Source organism: Salminus brasiliensis, chromosome 12 (genome assembly GCF_030463535.1).
Source record: "Salminus brasiliensis chromosome 12, fSalBra1.hap2, whole genome shotgun sequence".
Classification (NCBI taxonomy): domain Eukaryota; kingdom Metazoa; phylum Chordata; class Actinopteri; order Characiformes; family Bryconidae; genus Salminus; species Salminus brasiliensis.
In genome coordinates this window covers 37,946,075-37,964,405 of record NC_132889.1, presented here as the reverse complement: position 1 = coordinate 37,964,405, position 18,331 = coordinate 37,946,075, and the positions used below count along the sequence as shown (strand labels likewise).

The window sequence follows — 18,331 nt, the reverse complement described above, 5'->3', positions numbered from 1 at the left end:
TCCAGCCCTTAAAGAGGAAGTCCAGGGGGACGTTAAAATTCTGCATAATTAACCGGCTGAGAAGTAACCCCCCCCCCATCAGAGGGGGGTCTGCTGGGAAACACTCGGTTCTAGATAGTTCAGTTCACAGAAAGTTCCTCCACCTAATGGTGATTCTGAGAAGATCTGAGAAGATCTGGGTCCAAAACAACCAAGAGAAGCACTTCAAAGCCCGGTTCTGGTGGAGGGATACACACAGGGTGATGTGCCGCAAAGTAGTCCCCTAAGAAAAACGCATCATCATCTTCATCATCATCATCTTCATCATCATCTTCATCATCCATATACAGCTCAGAAGACGGCGGAGCTTCACTGGTGGGTCTGGATAGTTAATAAAGGCTACATTTTTGTTATAGACCAACGAAACAAACCCCGCCCCTTTTATTACATCACTGCTTAGAACTCGGTTCTGTGCTGCTTCTAGAACGTCTGGATGTGTTTGAACACACGGTTCCTTTTAAGAACCTGACACAGTTTGAGGCACACTGTTAGCACCATGCTAATTGGAGGGGTATTACGATTCCATTAGTTGTTAGCCAAGTTAGCCTTGGAGCGGCAGTGCGGAACTAAAGGAGCATCAAACAAGCGTCAGCTGATCGACTGGATTTTGGGTGAGGAGGGGAACTTCTGCCAGCCAAACTATCGCTTTAATGCTGCTACATATCAAAAGTGGCTATCTGACATTTATCAAACTATCGCTTTAATGCGGCTACATATGAACAGTGGCTATCTGACGTTTATCAAACTATCGCTTAATGCTGCTACATATGACAGTGGCTATCTGACGTTTATCTAACTATCGCTTTAATGCTGCTACATATGAACAGTGGCTATCTGACGTTTATCTAACTATCGCTTTAATGCTGGTACATATAAACAGTGGCTATCTGTTCATATGTAGCAGCGTTAAAGCGTTAGTTTGCCTAATGTCAGATAGCCACTGTTCATATGTAGCTGCATTAAAGCGATAGTTTGGCTAATGTCATATAGCCACTGTTCATATGTAGCAGCATTAAAGCGATAGTTTGATAAATGTCATGTAGCCACTGTTCATATGTAGCAGCGTTAAAGCGATAGTTTGCCTAATGTCAGATAGCCACTGTTCATATATAGCAGCATTAAAGCGATTAGTTTGATAAACGTCAGATTGCCACTGTTCATATGTAGCAGCGTTAAAGCGATAGTTTGATAAACGCCAGAAAGCCACTGTTCATATGTAGCTGCATTAAAGCGATAGTTTGATAAACGTCAGATAGCCACTGTTCATATGTAGCTGCATTAAAGCGATAGTTTGATAAACGTCAGATAGCCACTTTTCATATGTAGCAGCATTAAAGTGATAGTTTGATAACCGTCAGATAGCCACTGTTCATATGTAGCTGCATTAAAGCGATAGTTTGATAAAGGCCAGAAAGCCACTGTTCATATGTAGCTGCATTAAAGCGATAGTTTGATAAACGCCAGATAGCCACTGTTCATATGTAGCTGCATTAAAAGCGATAGTTTGATAAACGCCAGATAGCCACTGTTCATATGTAGCCGCATTAAAGCGATAGTTTGTCATGTTGGTGATGCTAATGATCCGTATCCTGGATTATTGCTGAATTAAACAACATGAAGACGTTTCTAAACAAAAACACAGACAGAAAGTGATGCATCTCAGCTGGAATATAATAAAAGCCTCCATTACGAGGTTAGGAGGACGAGGCCTGAAGCTCTCTGGTGTGTGTGTGTGTGTGTGTGTGGGGGAGATGATGAGAACGCTCGGCTGTGTCTCATTCCTCACGCCTGCTACTATAAAGGCTCTGGGCTTTAATATGGTTTAGAAAACTCTCCTCTAATGATGCCATTACCACAGATAACCAGACACACCGCTGGGGGACAGAACCGCACAAATCCAATCCCCCCTGATTAACCCCCTGCACAGCTGCAGCCGCGGATACCGCACACACCTGCAGGCCTGTTTCTGAGGCAGAGCCAGGAAACGAGTCGAGTCGAAAAGATAAAGGTTAAAGGAGCAGTTCAGAGAAAAATCAAATGAGCGTGATTGATTGATCGCTGAGCTGACATGCAGTCAATCAGCCAAGTCGGGGTGGGTATCTGACGGGTGCCTCTTTACATATACCTGCCTGTAGTCACAGCAGGAGACACTGAAGCTCAGCTCACCGGTGTCACTGAATTATTCATACGTTTTTATGATATTGTATATTTTGTAATATAAATATTATATGCCTATTATATATATATATATATAAAGATTATATTAAAAAATATTTAGATAAAATATTTATATATATATAAATATATACAGAGAGATTATATAAAAGCTTATGTAATCTTTTATATTTTAAATATTTTTTAAATGACTAGCAACCCCCATTCTGAATTTATTTTATTTCTTTTTATTTGATTATTTATCATGATTAATTTCATTATTATTTAAATGTATTTATTTTTATTCTTATTTTATGTATATATTTTAAGCTTATTTAAATTTAAGTTACTTTTATTAGTATATGCATTTATTAATAATATTATTATTATAGTTAGTCTAGCTGTATTTTGGTGTTCTTGTTGAATCTTACTTTTTTCTTAGTTTAAACTTATTATTACTAATTATTTTAGTAAGTTATAATATATATATTTTTTTTATTTATTTATTCATTTTATTATGTATTTGTTTATTTTACATCATTTAATCATCTTGATTTTTAAAACTATTTAAATGTTTGTCATTTCTTCTGGAACTACATCCTCACCCCCTTAATGCCCCACGTTTTAGTGCTACTTCCAAACAAAGAGGTATCAGACAGTCTGAGTCCAGTACTTGGCAGCACCGCTAGCCTAGCATAGCCCATGATAGCGAGTGCAGCTGGGGTCAGCTACTAAAAATGCTCCATGGAAGGACAACCAGTGAACCGGTGCTGATGAAGGCCCCACCCCTCAACTTACAGGACCTAAAGAAGGGTCTGCTGCTAACGTTAGCCTTATGGTATGGAGTCCATGCCTCGGCGGGTCGGAGCTGTTTTGAATATTAGGCAGGTGGTTGTAATGTTATGGCTAATAGCTGTATAACCTCTGTTAATAAAACTACTGACCAATACAATGAGCCATAGGTCACCGAGCTTAATGCAGAGCTGTGGGGTCCTCTTGGGTGATGGATGGAGCTCCATCCAGTACCTTTGGGATGAGCTGGAGTGGCCGAACCGATCACCCGACATCAGTACCCACTGCCACTTGCGTGGCTGGATGCCATCAAATCTTCCTTACATTAAATGTTCCAACATCCAGTGAGTGCAAAGCCGTCCCTGATCCTCTAACCGAATCCCCTCATAACGAGCGGCCAATTGAAATGAAATTAAGCTCCACAAATGAATGGACGACTCACACGCAGGTCTGACCCGAAGAGGGCCAAGGGTCACCTCTCCCACAGCAATAGAGAGTCAGGGGGTTTATCCAGAGGCCCGCTCTCATCAACATAACTTCATTTGTGCTCAATAAAGAGCTGCTGGGGCTGAAATAATAAACATCTGCTTGTGTCCACAAACCCAGTCCCCCCCCTACTGTGAGGCAGAGAAAACATGGAGTATGGAACACACACACACACACACACACACAGTGCAGGGTCAGCATTATTATTATTATTCATATTTTTAGTATCATGATTTTAATTATTACGTCAGAACACCAGTTTATCCACTGGATGACCACTCATGGCCTCACTTCGTGCTGCAGCCGTTACGGACACAGGCCTTCAGGTAGATAGAGGGGTATTAACCCCTGCAGCACTGGGCTGTGGAGCAGTGGAGCGGACGTCTCTAGACCACTGGAGCTCCAGCTAACACCTCTGGCATTTCTGACATCTTTAACTAATCATTTATTATCAACACCTGACCTCACTAATGCTATCATGGCCAAATGCCATCAAATCCTCACAGCTATGTTTTCAAATCTGAGAGAAGGTCTTTGCAGAAGAGTGGAGGCGTTCACTGCGGCAAAGGAGAACACACCTCCTGTTATTACCCTTGATTTCAAAAGCAACTCTGGAGGAGCAGTGTCCACAAACTTTTGGACGGACATGCTTGCAATTGGCTCTGCCTCTGAGTTTGACTCTGTTGTCCCGCCCCTCTCCAAAATTAAGATTGCGATTGACTCTGCCTCTCAGTTTGACTCTGTTTTCCCACCCCTCTCCAAAATTAACACTGCGATTGACTCTGCCTCTCAGTTTGACTCTGTTTTCCCGCCCATATCCGAAATTAAGATTATGATTGGTTCTGCCTCTGAGTTTGACTCTGTTGTCCCGCCCCTCTCCAAAATTAAGATTGCGATTGGCTCTACCTCTCAGTTTGACTCCATTGTCCCGCCCCTCTCCAAAATAAAGGATATGATTGACTCTGCTTCTTAGTTTGACACTCTGTTGTCCCGCCCCTCTACAAAATAAAGGTTATGATTGGCTCTGCCTTTAAATTTGAGTCCATTGTCCCGCCCCTCTCCAAAATTAAGACTTTGATTGGCTGTCTCAGAGTTTGACTCTCCGTTGTCCAGCACCTGTCCCTGATACACAAAGGACTACTTTGACCATATCGGCCACCCCTATCTCCAACAGCCGAGTCACTCCTGCGCCCAAAGCATTCATGGCCCATATGGGAATTGGACCCGGTACGGGTTCAGTCCCGGTACGGACTCCAGGTTTCAGGCTGCTTCTCAGACTCTAAATAAGCAGTAAATGACAGCGTTTACCTGCAGCTGCTGTTCCTCCAAACACCTCCTGATCCCGCCCCAGAGAAGCACCTGCAAACAGAGTCAGAAAAGGACTGAGGTAAGGAAGTGTGTGTGTGTGTGTGTGTGTGTGTGTGTGTACGAATAATGTTCCATTATTCATGTTCAGAGCCAGGCCGAGTGAGAAGGTTCGACGCTACAGCTCAGCCTGAACCAATCAGACCACAACAACCTTTGCCCTCCAAAGCTAGCAGGCTACATTGACAAAAGTATTGGGACACCCTCATTCATTGTTTCTTCTGAAACTAAGGGTATTACACATTGGTAATGGTCAGATTGACGGATTCACCTGGTTCTTTGACTCGCCATGGTTCTATATACAACTACTGCCTTTAGTAAAGAACCTTCGAAGAACCCTTTTTCATAGTGTGCTATTATGAAACATTTACAGCCATTTTTAACTAAAAAGCCCCCACCGTGCCATCAAACCAGCCCTGACCCAGCAAGGCATGGCCGCTGAAGGTGTCCGTCCTGTGGTATCTGGACACCTTCAGGCCTGTAAACTGAGAGGTGGGTGGGGCCTCCTTGGAGCACCTTCGGGAGGTACTGACCACTGCAGACCGGCAACACCCCACAAGACCCTCCGGTCGTCTAGAACATCCCAGATTGGTTCTTACGCTTGTTCAACCCCTTCATCACCTCAAGAATCGACTGTTTGACCACATCATCAGTGTTCTTCACTTCAGCTGTCAGTGGTTTTAATGTTGTGGCCGACTGCTGTATGATCAAGCCTCAACACAAGACAACAGAAGACGGCGTGACCTTTGAGAGAAACGGCAGCCGAGAGAGAGGCTGGTTATTTGTTACGAGCTGTTTCAGTCGAGGACTTCAAAGTCGGGCACTTTCTCTTTCCCACAGATCTCAGACGCAGGTGTTCAGCAGGAGCTTCTGCCGTCTTTTCAACACCACTGTGTTCGTCACAAGAGACGCAACAGGAGGCTGGAGCTCTTCAGTGAGGCAGTTCAGACAAGGTCTTCAAAAACACCCTCAAAGAGATCTCACAGAGCAGATATGACACTGCTGGGACCTGAAACGACTCGGGTTTACTTGTGTTTGTGGTAAAACCCAGTCTAAAGCTTTGTCTTAGGCACTAGTCTTAAGCCCTTATGTCGAACTTAAACTCTAGTCTCAAATTTTGTGTTTGTGTTAAGTCCTGTGCTCGTTTTAGGGTTATGTTCTAGTCTTAAGCCCTTATGTCAGACTTAAGGTCTAGTCTTAAACTCTGTGTTTGTGTTAAGTTCTGTGTTAGGCTTAAGATCTGTGCTCGTCTTAGGGTTATGCGCTAGTCTTAAACCCTGTGTTAAACCCTAGTCTGAAGTTTAAGATTTAAGCACTAGTCTTAAGCCCTGTGTTAGACTTAAGACCTAGTCTTTAACTGGGTTTGTGTTAAATCCTGTGTTAGGCCAAAGATCTGTGCTAGTCTTAAGCACTTATGTCAGACTTAAACTCTAGTCTCAAATTGTGTGTTTGTGGTAAGTCCTGTGCTTGTCTTAGGGTTCTGCTCTAGACTTAAGCCGGGTGTTAAACCCTTGTCTAAAGCTCATTCTTAAGCACTAGTCTTAAACCCTATGTTAGACTTAAGCTGGGTTTGTTAAATCCTGTGTTAGGCTTAAGATCTGTCCTCTTTTTAGGGTTATGCTCTAGTCTTAAGCCCGGTGTTATACCTAGTCTAAAGCTCTATTTTAGATTTTAAGCCCTATGTTAGACTTAAGCGCTAGTTTTAGTGTTAAATTCTGTGTTAAGCTTAAGATCTGTACTAGTCTTAAGCTCTGGGTAGTTTCAACATCTGATCTTAGGCCCTGTATTAGACTTAAGATCTGTAGTAGTTTTTAGCCCTGATATAGTCTAAACATCTGATCCTAGTCCCTGTGTTAGACTAAAGATCTGTGCTAGTCTTAGGGTTAAGGTCTTAAGCAAATGTGTTAAACCCTATCCTAAAGTCCTATGTTAGACCTAAGCACTAGTCTTAAACCCTATGTAAGACTTAAGACCTAGTCTTTAACTGTGTTAGGCTTAAGCCTTTATAGACTGATATATGTAAACAAGCCTTGTTCTGTTTGGCTATTGTACTCCATTCAAAATGAAATCTGTCCTAAATGGGCGGGGCCAAACTGTGCCGATTTCTGTGACATCACAAAAACAGTCAATTCCCAATAGGTTTTAGTCAAAAACCAGACACTCCAAGACTCCTGATTGGTCGAAAGTTGTCGGGCTCCCGTGGCTCTCTCTCAGCAGTCAGAGAGCCGTGTGGTGACCCTTCCAGAGGTGTTTTTGCAGGACGCTGAAAGGTTGTCCCCCCGCGGAGCTCAAGCCACACTCGTCCTCTGCTAAAACAGGAGGAGAGACAGCGGAGGACACGGCCCTGTCAGCAGGTCACCTGCCCTGTCACACTGCACCAGCGTCAGCAGCGTCTCCGGCCATTCACACTGACCTCCAGCCGGGCCAGTACCACACACACACACACACACACACACACACACCAGAAGATGTGATGGTGTTGGCAGAGAGAGGCACAAAACACACTGTCCACCAGACAGACAGGTCTAAAGACTGGACAAACAAAAACTGAGCCTCAGAGCCGTTCTCTCTGATACTTTTAAGTCCTAGTCTTAAAGCCCTATGTTAGTCTTAAGCTCTAAACTAGTCTTAAAGTCCTGTGTTAGTCTTAAGCCCTATGCTAGTCTGAAGAACTTGCCTGAAACCCCTATGTTAGTCTTAATCCCTCTACCAGTCTTAATATTTTAATCCCTATACTAGTCTTAAAGTGTTAGTCTTAATGCCTATGCTGGTTTTAAGTTCTAATGTAACCTTTTTTTTAGACATAACCCTAGTCTTAATCCCTGAGCTAGTCTTAAGCCTTAATCATAATACCTGTGTTAGGGTTCCACTCTAGACTTACACCCTAGTCCTAAACCCTGAGATAGTCTTAATCCTTAATCATAATACCTGTGTTAGTGTTCCACTCTAGACTTACACCCCAGTCCTAAAGCTTTAATCATAATACCTGTTAGTGTTCAACTTTAGACCTACACCCTAGTCTTAATCCCTGAGCTAGTCTTAAACCTAATCATAATACCTGTGTTAGTGTTCCACTCTAGACTTACACCCCAGTCCTAAAGCTTTAATCATAATACCTGTTAGTGTTCAACTTTAGACCTACACCCTAGTCTTAATCCCTGAGCTAGTCTTAAACCTAATCATAATACCTGTGTTAGTGTTCCACTCTAGACTTACACCCCAGTCCTAAAGCTTTAATCATAATACCTGTTAGTGTTCAACTTTAGACCTACACCCTAGTCTTAATCCCTGAGCTAGTCTTAAACCTTAATCATAATACCTGTGTTAGTGTTCCACTCTAGACTTACACCCCAGTCCTAAAGCTTTAATCATAATACCTGTTAGTGTTCAACTTTAGACCTACACCCTAGTCTTAATCCCTGAGCTAGTCTTAAACCTTAATCATAATACCTGTGTTAGTGTTCCACTCTAGACTTACACCCCAGTCCTAAAGCTTTAATCATAATACCTGTTAGTGTTCAACTTTAGACCTACACCCTAGTCTTAATCCCTGAGCTAGTCTTAAACCTTAATCATAATACCTGTGTTAGTGTTCCACTCTAGACTTACACCCAAGACCTAAACCCTGAGCTAGTCTTAAGCTTTAATCATGATACCTGAGTCAGTGTTCAACTTTAGACTTACACCCTAGTCTTAATCCCTGAGCTAGTCTTAAGCAATGTTGACCTATGTGTCAGGCTTACGTTTTGTGTTACTCTTAAACCTTAGTCTGAAACTCTTCATCTTAAATCCAGAGTTATCTTATTAAGTCTTGTTCAACTCAAGCCCTACATTTATATTACAAACTATGCTAGTCTTAAACTACAGTCTTATGCTAATCCTGAGCTTAATATTAGTCTTAAACTCTGATAGTCTTAAAGTTATCTTCATAAGCCTTATGCTAGTCTTAAGCCCTGTGTTAATCTTAAACCCAATACTGGTCTTAAGCCATAGTCTTGAGCTTCCACACACAACCCAACAGTGTGTCTTTCAGTTCATTAGTGGAGAGTCTAAATTTAGACCCGGTTCTAAACGTCTGCACTCTTCTCTCAATTCCTCAATGGAAACTACAGCGACTGCATGGCGGGGTGTTCGCCGACAGGGTGTTCGCCGACAGGGTGTTCGCCAACGGGGTGTTCGCCGGCGGGGTGTTCGCCGGCCTCTCAGAGAACTTTCCCCTGCGAAGGCAGCTCGACGGGGTGGTCCGGTTTCTCCCAGTGGAGAAAAGGAGCAGCAGTTTTCTGACGCTCGGCCTTTTCCTGGGTTTCCCCGGACGTTTGGAGCTCCACACACTTGTGTTCTGCTATTCCTGGATAGACGAGGCTTTCCAGGAACCGCACAGCCACAAGGTGTGTGTTGGTGTGTGTCAAATCGTCTGCAGTGACCCACTTTCAGACGGCACCAGCCTGTGCGGAGCGCCAGGCGGACAGCCCTTAACTTTTAGGTAAATCCAGCTGAAGGACCTCCTGAGACTTTAGCTGGGAATCTGTTGTTAATGGTGGGTTACTGGCCTTAACGGTTCTTTACGGTTCTTTACGGTTCTCAGTAAGGAACTTAAGGCCTCAGGTCTGATGATTTAGGAGATCGGTCTGAGTGTGAGATTTCCGTTGTTTCCTATAGGAATGATTGGGGTTCGAAAGCAGTGATAACGATGCAAATACACAAGTAACACCCGACCAACCACCTGGGGTACCACTGAAACCACTTGGCAACACCCTAGCAATCACCTGAGACACCATAGTGACCACCTGGGATATCACAGAAACTGCATAACCACCACTTGGCGACACCCTTGCAACCACTAAGCTTCACAAATACCATGGCACTAACCTAGCGACACTATAGCACTCATCCAGCATAGCAACACATAGCAATAACTTAACACCACCATAGCAACAATCTAAGATTGCTGCATAACCACTGAGAAGCTGCATAACCACCATTTTGGCGACATCCTTGCAACCACTAAGGTTCAATGTAGCAATTACCAGAAATACTATAGCAACTACTTAACAACAACATAGCAACAACAAAGCAACACCATAACATCACCAAAACAACCCCCAGGCAAAACTAGTTACTGCCTGAAACCACCTGGAGTACCATAGCAACCATCAATCAACACCTTGCAAAACTAGTTTTATTACTATTTTAGAGACTTACGCATGGTAAGAAGGTGGTTGCTATGGTGTTGATTGATGGTTGCTATGGTATTCCATGTGGGCTAGTTTCTCGGATAAGGATTAAGCCTAGTCCTGGGCCAACACGGCCCATTGCTCAACAAACATGTATGGGGGTGGCAGCATCATACTGGGGGGGCGCTGTTCCTCAACAGGGACTGGGCATCTTGTTAAACTGAGCAACAGGTGGGCAAAGGGGCGGGGCTAAACTGCTGCTTCTGTTGGAGTAACTGTCTCTACTGTCCAGGTAAAAAGACTTTCTACCAGATGTTGGAGTAGAGCATTGCTGTGAGGATTTGATTGCATTCAGCGACAGTGTTGGATGATCATTACCCCACCGCATCATCCACAACTCCCCAACTCCTCCCATTCAAAAGTACTGGATGGAGCTCCACCACCATCATTCCAGAGAACACAGTTCTTCCACTGCTCCACAGCTTCTCAATGCTGGGGGGCTTCATATACCCCTCTAGCCCACGCCTGGTGTTATTAGGCAGCATGGCACCAATAGGTTCATACTATCTGCTCCATTGGCAGTACTTCTCTACAGGGACAAAATGCATTCCTTTGAACAGGGGGCGTCCACAAACATTTGGACATGCAGTGTATGTAAATGTGCTGGTTTTTATGACATCACAAAAACCATCTTTGAAGCTCGGTGTCCGTATATGAACCGGAGAGTGGACAAGCACCGAATCTGGGTCAGGACTGTTCTCATGGTACGGGCCCTTTAATTCCCCCCGTAAGAGTGTGTGAATCTGGGGGGGATGGGGGGTGCACAGTTGGGGGGTGCACAGACAGTGAGACGTCCCATCAGAAGACTAATGGTCATCACAGGGTGGCCACTGACATCTTCCCATCAGCGCCTAATGGACGACGGCCTCAAGGAGATCAAAGGTCACCCTCCTCTGACCCCTGATCCCGGCCTATCCAAACAGGACCACCTGCAGTGACACAAGATAGAGGACCGGACCCCTCTGAATACAGCAATCTAATCTTTTAGAGTGTGTGTGTGTGTGTGTGTGTGTGTGTGTGTGTTCGGCAGAGAGAGAGAAAGAGAGAGCAAGAGGGAGAAGACACAAGGTAAACAGAGAGATCATATAGCTTTACATTACACTGTGTGTGTATGTATGTATGTGTGTGTGTGTGTGTGTGTGTGTGTGTGTGTAAGCTTTATGTATTCCAGTGTGTCAACGCAGTCTAAAATAGCCCACCCTAACCAGCAAGCAGATGGTCTGCCTCACAACAAGACCAAACAACCAGCCAACGAGAGAAACTCATCCACACACACTGAGAGATCCATTACACCCCAGCATCCACAGCCATGCAGGCCAACCTCTAACACACCCTCCGACAACAAGGCAGGGTCCAGAACGGGACGGGACACCTGACCAAGAGCTGGTCAGACATCCCCTTCCCAAAGTGGCTTCCTAAAGCCAAACCACTCCTCAAACCACCTCTTTATGGTCCCTTACTTTGAGGACAGGAGCTCGGGTCACCCTGGAGCTGGAAGGGGTCTTCTCCGAACTGCGGCCACAATGCTGGAACTGAAGGTCAGCGTCCAAACCCTGAAACCCATGGTCTTAAAGTCTTGGTTTGAAGCTCTTGGTCAGTCTTAAGTTCCTTGTTAGTCTTTAGATCTAGATTTAAGCTCTGTTTTAGTCTTCAGCACCATATTTGTCTGGAGGCCTAGTCTTAATCCCGGTCTTAATATTTTAAAAGCTCTGTGTTTGTTTTAGGTGTTCTTAAACCCGAGCCACAAGTCCTTTGCTACAAAGTTTAAGTCCTGTATTTGTATTTAGTCTTAGGACCTTGTTTTTAATCCTACAATGGTCTTAAGGCCTAGTCTTAAACTATGTGTCAGTCTGAAGCCCTGAATTAGTTTTAAGCCCCAGGTTAATCCTAACGCCCTATCTTATGTGCCTTGATAGTCTTTGGATCTAGTTGTAAACTCTCTGGGTTAGTCTTAGGCCTAGTTTGTAAGCTCTGTGTTAGTCTTAAGCCTTATGATAATCTTGTTATAAGATCCTGGGTTGTTCTTAAACCCTCATGCTTAGGCCTAGTTTAAGCTCTGTATTGGCTATAAGCCTCTGTTTCAAGCCTTGTGTTAGTCCTGAACCCTAGATTAATCTGAAGGTCCTGTGTTAGTCTTAAGAGTAGTGTAAGGTCTCATGATAATGTTAAGAAATTGTCATAAGCTCTGTGATGTGCTTAAACTCTAGTCATGAGCCCTCTATTATGAGTGTTAATCCCTATGTTAGTCTTAAGACCTAGTCTTGAGCTCTGTATTAGTTTTAGGCATCAGTTTGAAGGTCTGTGTTAGTCCAAAGCCACAGTTTAGTTCTGAGGCCTAGTCTTCCAAGATAGTTCCAAGTTCCAAGTTGGTCTTTAGATGTAGTCTTAAGCTCTGTTTTAGTCTTAGGCCTTGTTTTTAGGCTCTGTGATAGTCTTAGACCCCATTGTATTACTAATATCTTAATTTCCAAAAGCTTGGTGTTGTTCTTAAACCCTAGTCGTAAGTCCTCTTTTATCTAGTTTTAAGTCCTGTAAAGTCCTGTTAAGTCCTATGTTAGTCTTACGGCCTAGTCCCAAGCTGTGTATTGGTCTTTGGGCTTAGTCCTGTCCTGGAACCACCTGGAACACCACAGCAACCATAAATCAACACCATAGCAACCACCTTGCAAAACTAGTTTTATTATTATTTCAGAGACACATTTCAGGGGTACCACTGTAACCACTTGGCAACACCCTAGCAATCACCTGAGACACCATAGTGACCACCTGGGATATCACAGAAGTCCTGTGTTAGTCTTGTGGCTACAATTAAGCCTAAACTCAGTAAGTCTAAGTCAGTAAGGTTCCAGATACTTTCTTTTTGATGTTGTTCTAGAATGTTATCTAGATCTGGACCCCTGGTGTAGGTGCTAATGCACCACATCCGCATGTAGCTAGTGCACTAGGAGCAGTAGGAGTGCGCGGTTCGAGACACAGCCGGAGAGACAGATTGGAGAAAGACAGGAATCCTTTCTGATCTGTCAGAGGAGTTTAGCGGTCACTCACTGTGAGTGTGGAGCACTGACCGGGGTGAACAGGACGGCTGGGCGAGTGATAGCGCACAGAAAAGGAGAGAGAGAGAGATCAGAGAGCAGGCCGCTCTCCCCAGGGGAAACCCCCCCCGCACTCAGACAGGGCGACCTTGGGAGCTGAGGACTGATGGGAACCAAGCGATAAAAAGCTAAAACGTCCTTGAGTCCCACTGAGAGTCACTCACTGTACACACACACACACACACACACACACACACACACATACACACTGATGTGTGAGAGTGCCTTGCAATAATACCATATCACAGCCTGGGCCTTAAAGCAACAAGGATTATTCTTAAGACCTAGTCTTAAGCTCTGTGTTAATCTTAGGTCACAGTCTTAAGTCATGTGTTAATTAGAAGCCTACATCTCAAATCCTACATTGGTCTTATGGCCTAGTCTTAGGCCTTGTTGTTAAGCCTTAGGCACAAGTCTGAAGCCCTGTGTTATCTTAATGTTCAGGTTAGTCTTAAGGGCTACTCTTAAATTCTACATTAGTCCTAAGATCTTGTTTTAAGCTCTGTGTTGTTGTTTTCATTACGTATTTTAAATCCCGTATTTGTCTCAATCCCTGTGTTAGTCTTAATCCCTCATCTTAAATCCTATGTTGGTCTTAAGGTTTAATCTTAAACTCTGTATTCCTTAGACTTAGTCTTTGGCCAAAGTCTGATGCCCTGTGTTAGTCTTAAACACCAGGTTAGTCTTAAGGCCTAATCCAATGACCTGTGTTAGTCTTTAGATTTAGTTTTGAGCACTGTGTTATTCCTAGGCCTTGTTTTAAGCTCTGCATTAGTCTTAGGTCTCACAGTAATGTAAAGATCTTGTCATTAGCTCCATTATGAATTGGTCGAAATCCCTGTGTTAGTCTTAATTACTCATCTTAAATAATATGTTGGCCTTAAGGTTTAATCTTAAACTCTGTTTTCCTTAGACTTAGTCTTTGGCCAAAGTCTGATGCCCTGTGTTAGTCTTAAACACCAGGTTAGTCTTAAGGCTTAGTCCAATGACCTGTGTCAGTCTTTAGATTTAGTTTTGAGCATAGTGTTAGTCCTAGGCACTCATCTGAAATCCTATGTTGGTCTTAAGGTCTAATCTTAAACTCTGTACTCCTTAGACTTAGTCTTCGACCAACGGCTGATGCTCTGTGTTAGTCTTAAACACCAGGTTAGTCTTAAGGCATAGACCAATGACTTTTGTTAGTCTTTAGATTTAGTTTTGAGCACTGTGTTAGTCTTAGGCCTTGTTTTAAGCTGTTAAATCTTAGGTCTCTTAGTCTTAGTCTTAAGATCTTGTCATTAGCTCCATTATGAATTGGTCTGAATCCCTGTGTTAGTCTTAAGGCCTAGTTTTAAGGCCTGTGTTAGTTTTCAGATGTAGTCTTTGTTAGTTATAGGCCTTGTTTTAAGATTTCCATGGGAAATGTTAAGATCTTAATAAGATCATAAACTCTTAAACTTTAGTCATGAGCTGTAGTCTTATTCCTAATGCCTGGCCCAAATCTGAAGCCCCGTCTTAGTGTTAAGCCCCAGGTTAGATCTGAATTAGTTTCAGGGCCTAGTTCTATGTCCTGTGTTAGTTTTATGCCCAAGTCTGATGCTGTGTGTTGGTCTTAAGGTCGGCTGGGTTGGTCTTAAGGCCGGTGTTAATCTTTAGATCTAGTCTTAAGCTCTGTGTTAAGTCTTAGGTCTTGTTTTTATGCTCTGTGATAGTCTTAGGCCACATGTCAATGTTAAGATCTGCATTAGTCGTGAGTCTTCTGATATGAGTCTTAAGTCCTGTAACTGTCTGAATGCGTTCTTTTCAGTCTGAGGTGATCTTACAGAGCCCAGCAAACAGCAGCGACAGTCTGGCACATTTACTGCTCAAAAACAGGGGTAGAGGAACAACCGAAGGACAGAAATCACAAGAAACAGGCCAGGACACACACACACACACACACACACACACACACACACTCACACAGCTGCTGGTGCTCAGTGCAGTGGTCTGGTGTATCGGCTCTGCAGTGCAGGCAGGTACATCTCTTTAATAGGCTCTTATCGACCAGCTGCCCACTGGACTCCACACTGATCGATTCCCTACCCTGAAATAGCCTCCGGAGACTGGCCTCAGAGACACAGCCCATTGCATGTGTGTGTGTGTGTGTGTGTGTGTGTGTTGTGGCAACCACATATAGAGTTGCAGGACAGCGCATATAACCAACAGTCCTTCATGAGCTTTAAAGATGAGGAGATTTATTGACTCCACTCGGACACTTGAGCACAGTCTGGACCAGAAGATGGCACTATTTGATCCAGCAAGTCACGCTAAATAAAAAAAATAAAATCAGAACATAAACTTAGTTCCCAGCTGGAGACTAAGTGGACAAAATACCGGACACTTGCTTTATTTACTTAATAAGGGCGTCAATGCTGTGAGGTAAGGATTGCATCAGTGCCTGAGAGGCTTCCAGGATTCCTGTATGGGTAGCCCAGGCAGGAACCAGGACACTGTGTCCATGGGTCCCACATATGGATGCCCACCAGGGTTCCTAAACTACCTCCACCATGTTTGGAGGCTGTATTTTAGCCTGGCTAGCTCTCACTGTGAGCTGTTGATGATGAAACTACTTCCACCATGTTTGGAGACTGTACTTTAGCCTGGCTAGCTCTCACTGTGAGCTGCTGATGAAACTACCTCCACCATGTTTGGAGGCTGTACTATAGCCTGACTAGCTCTCACTGTAAGTAGTTGATAAAACTACCTCCACCATGTTTGGAGACTGTACTTTAGCCTGGCTAGCTCTCACTGTGAGCTGTTGATGATGAAACTACCTCCACCATGTTTGGAGGCTGTACTATAGCCTGACTAGCTCTCAATGTAAGTAGTTGATAAAACTACCTCCACCATGTTTGGAGACTGTACTTTAGCCTGGCTAGCTCTCACTGTGAGTTGTTGATGATAAAACTACCTCCACCATGTTTGGAGGCTGTACCTTAGCCTGGCTAGCTCTCACTGTGAGCTGTTGACGAAACTACCTCCACCATGTTTGGAGGCTATACTTTAACCTGGCTAGCTCTCACTGTGAGCTGTTGACGAAACTACCTCCACCATGTTTGGAGGCCTGCACTTAGCATCATGCTAAATGAGTGGTGTGTAAGCTTCCGTTACTTGTTAGCTACATTAGCTACACTCCAGTCCAGTGCTACCATCCAGCCCAACCGCAGCCTTGAGTAAGAGAATCATTTTAGCCGAGACGTCCCACCATCCTCTCTCTCCACATGAAGGAGCAGCTACAGCGTCAGGGACGGGGCTGGAGAAAGGGATCTCTCAGATTACAGTCAGGTGCTGCTCAACGCTGAAGCCAAGAACGGCCTGTTGGACGCTGGCAAGCAAAAGCCAGGGGAAGAAGAGTGTGCGCACACACACACACACACACACACACACACACACACACACACACACACACACAGTGCTCAGTTTATTTGTGTTACGCTGCGGAGGTCCAACACCCATCTGAAATGATGGCGATTACAGATCACAGTATTTCTGGGTTAGGAGAGGTTTCTGACGAAAAGCAGAAGCGTCTCCAGGCCAAAACCTTAACGACAGCAGAGCATCTGGTTCTTCCATCCCAGCTGGCCAATGAGCACTGGATATTTATAAATAACCCATAATGCCTTAATACGGTTAATAACTGCCAATGCTCAAAAATTGCAGTTTCAGTGGTTGAGGTGCAGGTTCAGGTGGTCTTCCCAGGTGGTTCAGGTGGTCTTTAGCTAAATTAGATTTAAAGAATTTAACTGCTACTTTCCGTCTCCATACCCCCCGACTACTGTCCAACAGCGGTGTAGGGATGTCCCGACCCATCTTTTTTTTTTTTTTTTGCCCCGATACAATCAGAGTACTGATCCGACACTATATATATATATATATATATATATATATATATATATATATATATATAGTGCACTATATGGACAAAAGTATTGGGACACCTGCTCATTCATTGTTTCTTCTGAATAGAATTCTTTAGAATATGTTTATCCTGCTTAATAAACACGGTATGGACAAAAGTATTGGGACACTGGATAAAAACTGGATAATAAGTGTGTTTGGTAGATTATTGTTATTTTTTCTTTGTTGGAACAAAGCTTCTCGGCAATAAAACTTTAATTAATTGTTATAATTATTAATTTCCCTGTTAAATGGAGCCACATTTGTAAGGAACATCTGTGGGATGAGCAGCAGAGCTGAGTATGTGGGTTGCGCCCATGAAAAATGTGCCATTGCCGAACAGCTCATTCTGCCGTTGACTGGTTTGACGTTTGGTGGACTGGAAGATCCATACACAGCCACAACAGCCTGGCACCTCCTCCTCATGCTGCTGGTCACCAGTCTGGTCACACACTGCTGCGGCATGGCATCCCATTCTTCAACCAGCATTTGTCGCAGGTCAGCCAACGTGGTTGTGTTGGTCACTCTGCTGTGAACAGCACGGTCAAGCTGATCCCACAAGTGTTCAGCGGGGTTGAGGTCAGGACTGCTCTCCAGTCCCAGATTCTGGAGGTGGTCTCTGATTAGCCCGCCCCAGGCTGTGGAGATACAGGAGTGCCGCTGGTTGCAGAATTTCTGAGCCGCCGATGATGACCAGCCTTGTTTTTCCAGTGAGGGAGATCTGAATCTGGACTCATAGCTGAACACAATGGTCCTCCACATGCTCGGGTACCAGTGTACATGTTGCCGACACCAGCGCAAGCGGGCCTGACAGCGAAGGGCAGTCAAGGCAGCCCGATGAGACCGGAGATGATAGGCGTCGCAAATCTGTAGAAGGTTTAGACAGCCTAGGGTACCCTGTAAGTGCTGACAGGGTGAGGGAACGATCTTCTTGGGGTATCATCTTCTTCTTGGGACGCCCACATCGCCCACATCCCCCGTTATACAGAACTTGGCCTTCAGTTTGAAGTTCACTCCAAAATCCGCCAGCTTGAAGTTGCCCAATCACACAGGCTCTATCCAGATCGGTCAAACGTGGCATGCCAATTCTTGGAGCAGACACCTACTGACCGCTGTAGCAGTGGCAGCACCCAGTGGCTCATAGGTGCTGCCAATCAGAAGAGGCACCAGAAGCTCCAAACAAGAGTCAACAGTATTCTTCTGAAACCAAGGGTCTAGGCCTTCTACAATAACTCATCCCAAAAGTACTGG

General features: G+C 44.2%; 1 protein-coding gene across 1 annotated transcript in view; it reads right to left on the bottom strand.

Annotated features, from left to right (window-relative positions):
- The window catches only part of rarab (retinoic acid receptor, alpha b), a 137,415-nt gene that overhangs the window by 100,186 nt on the left and 18,898 nt on the right, over positions 1 to 18,331 (bottom strand). Inside the window, exon 2 of the mRNA XM_072693718.1 lies at positions 4,780 to 4,830. The gene's annotated coding sequence lies outside the window, so the exon portion shown is untranslated. The remainder of the gene's footprint in view (positions 1 to 4,779; positions 4,831 to 18,331) is intronic.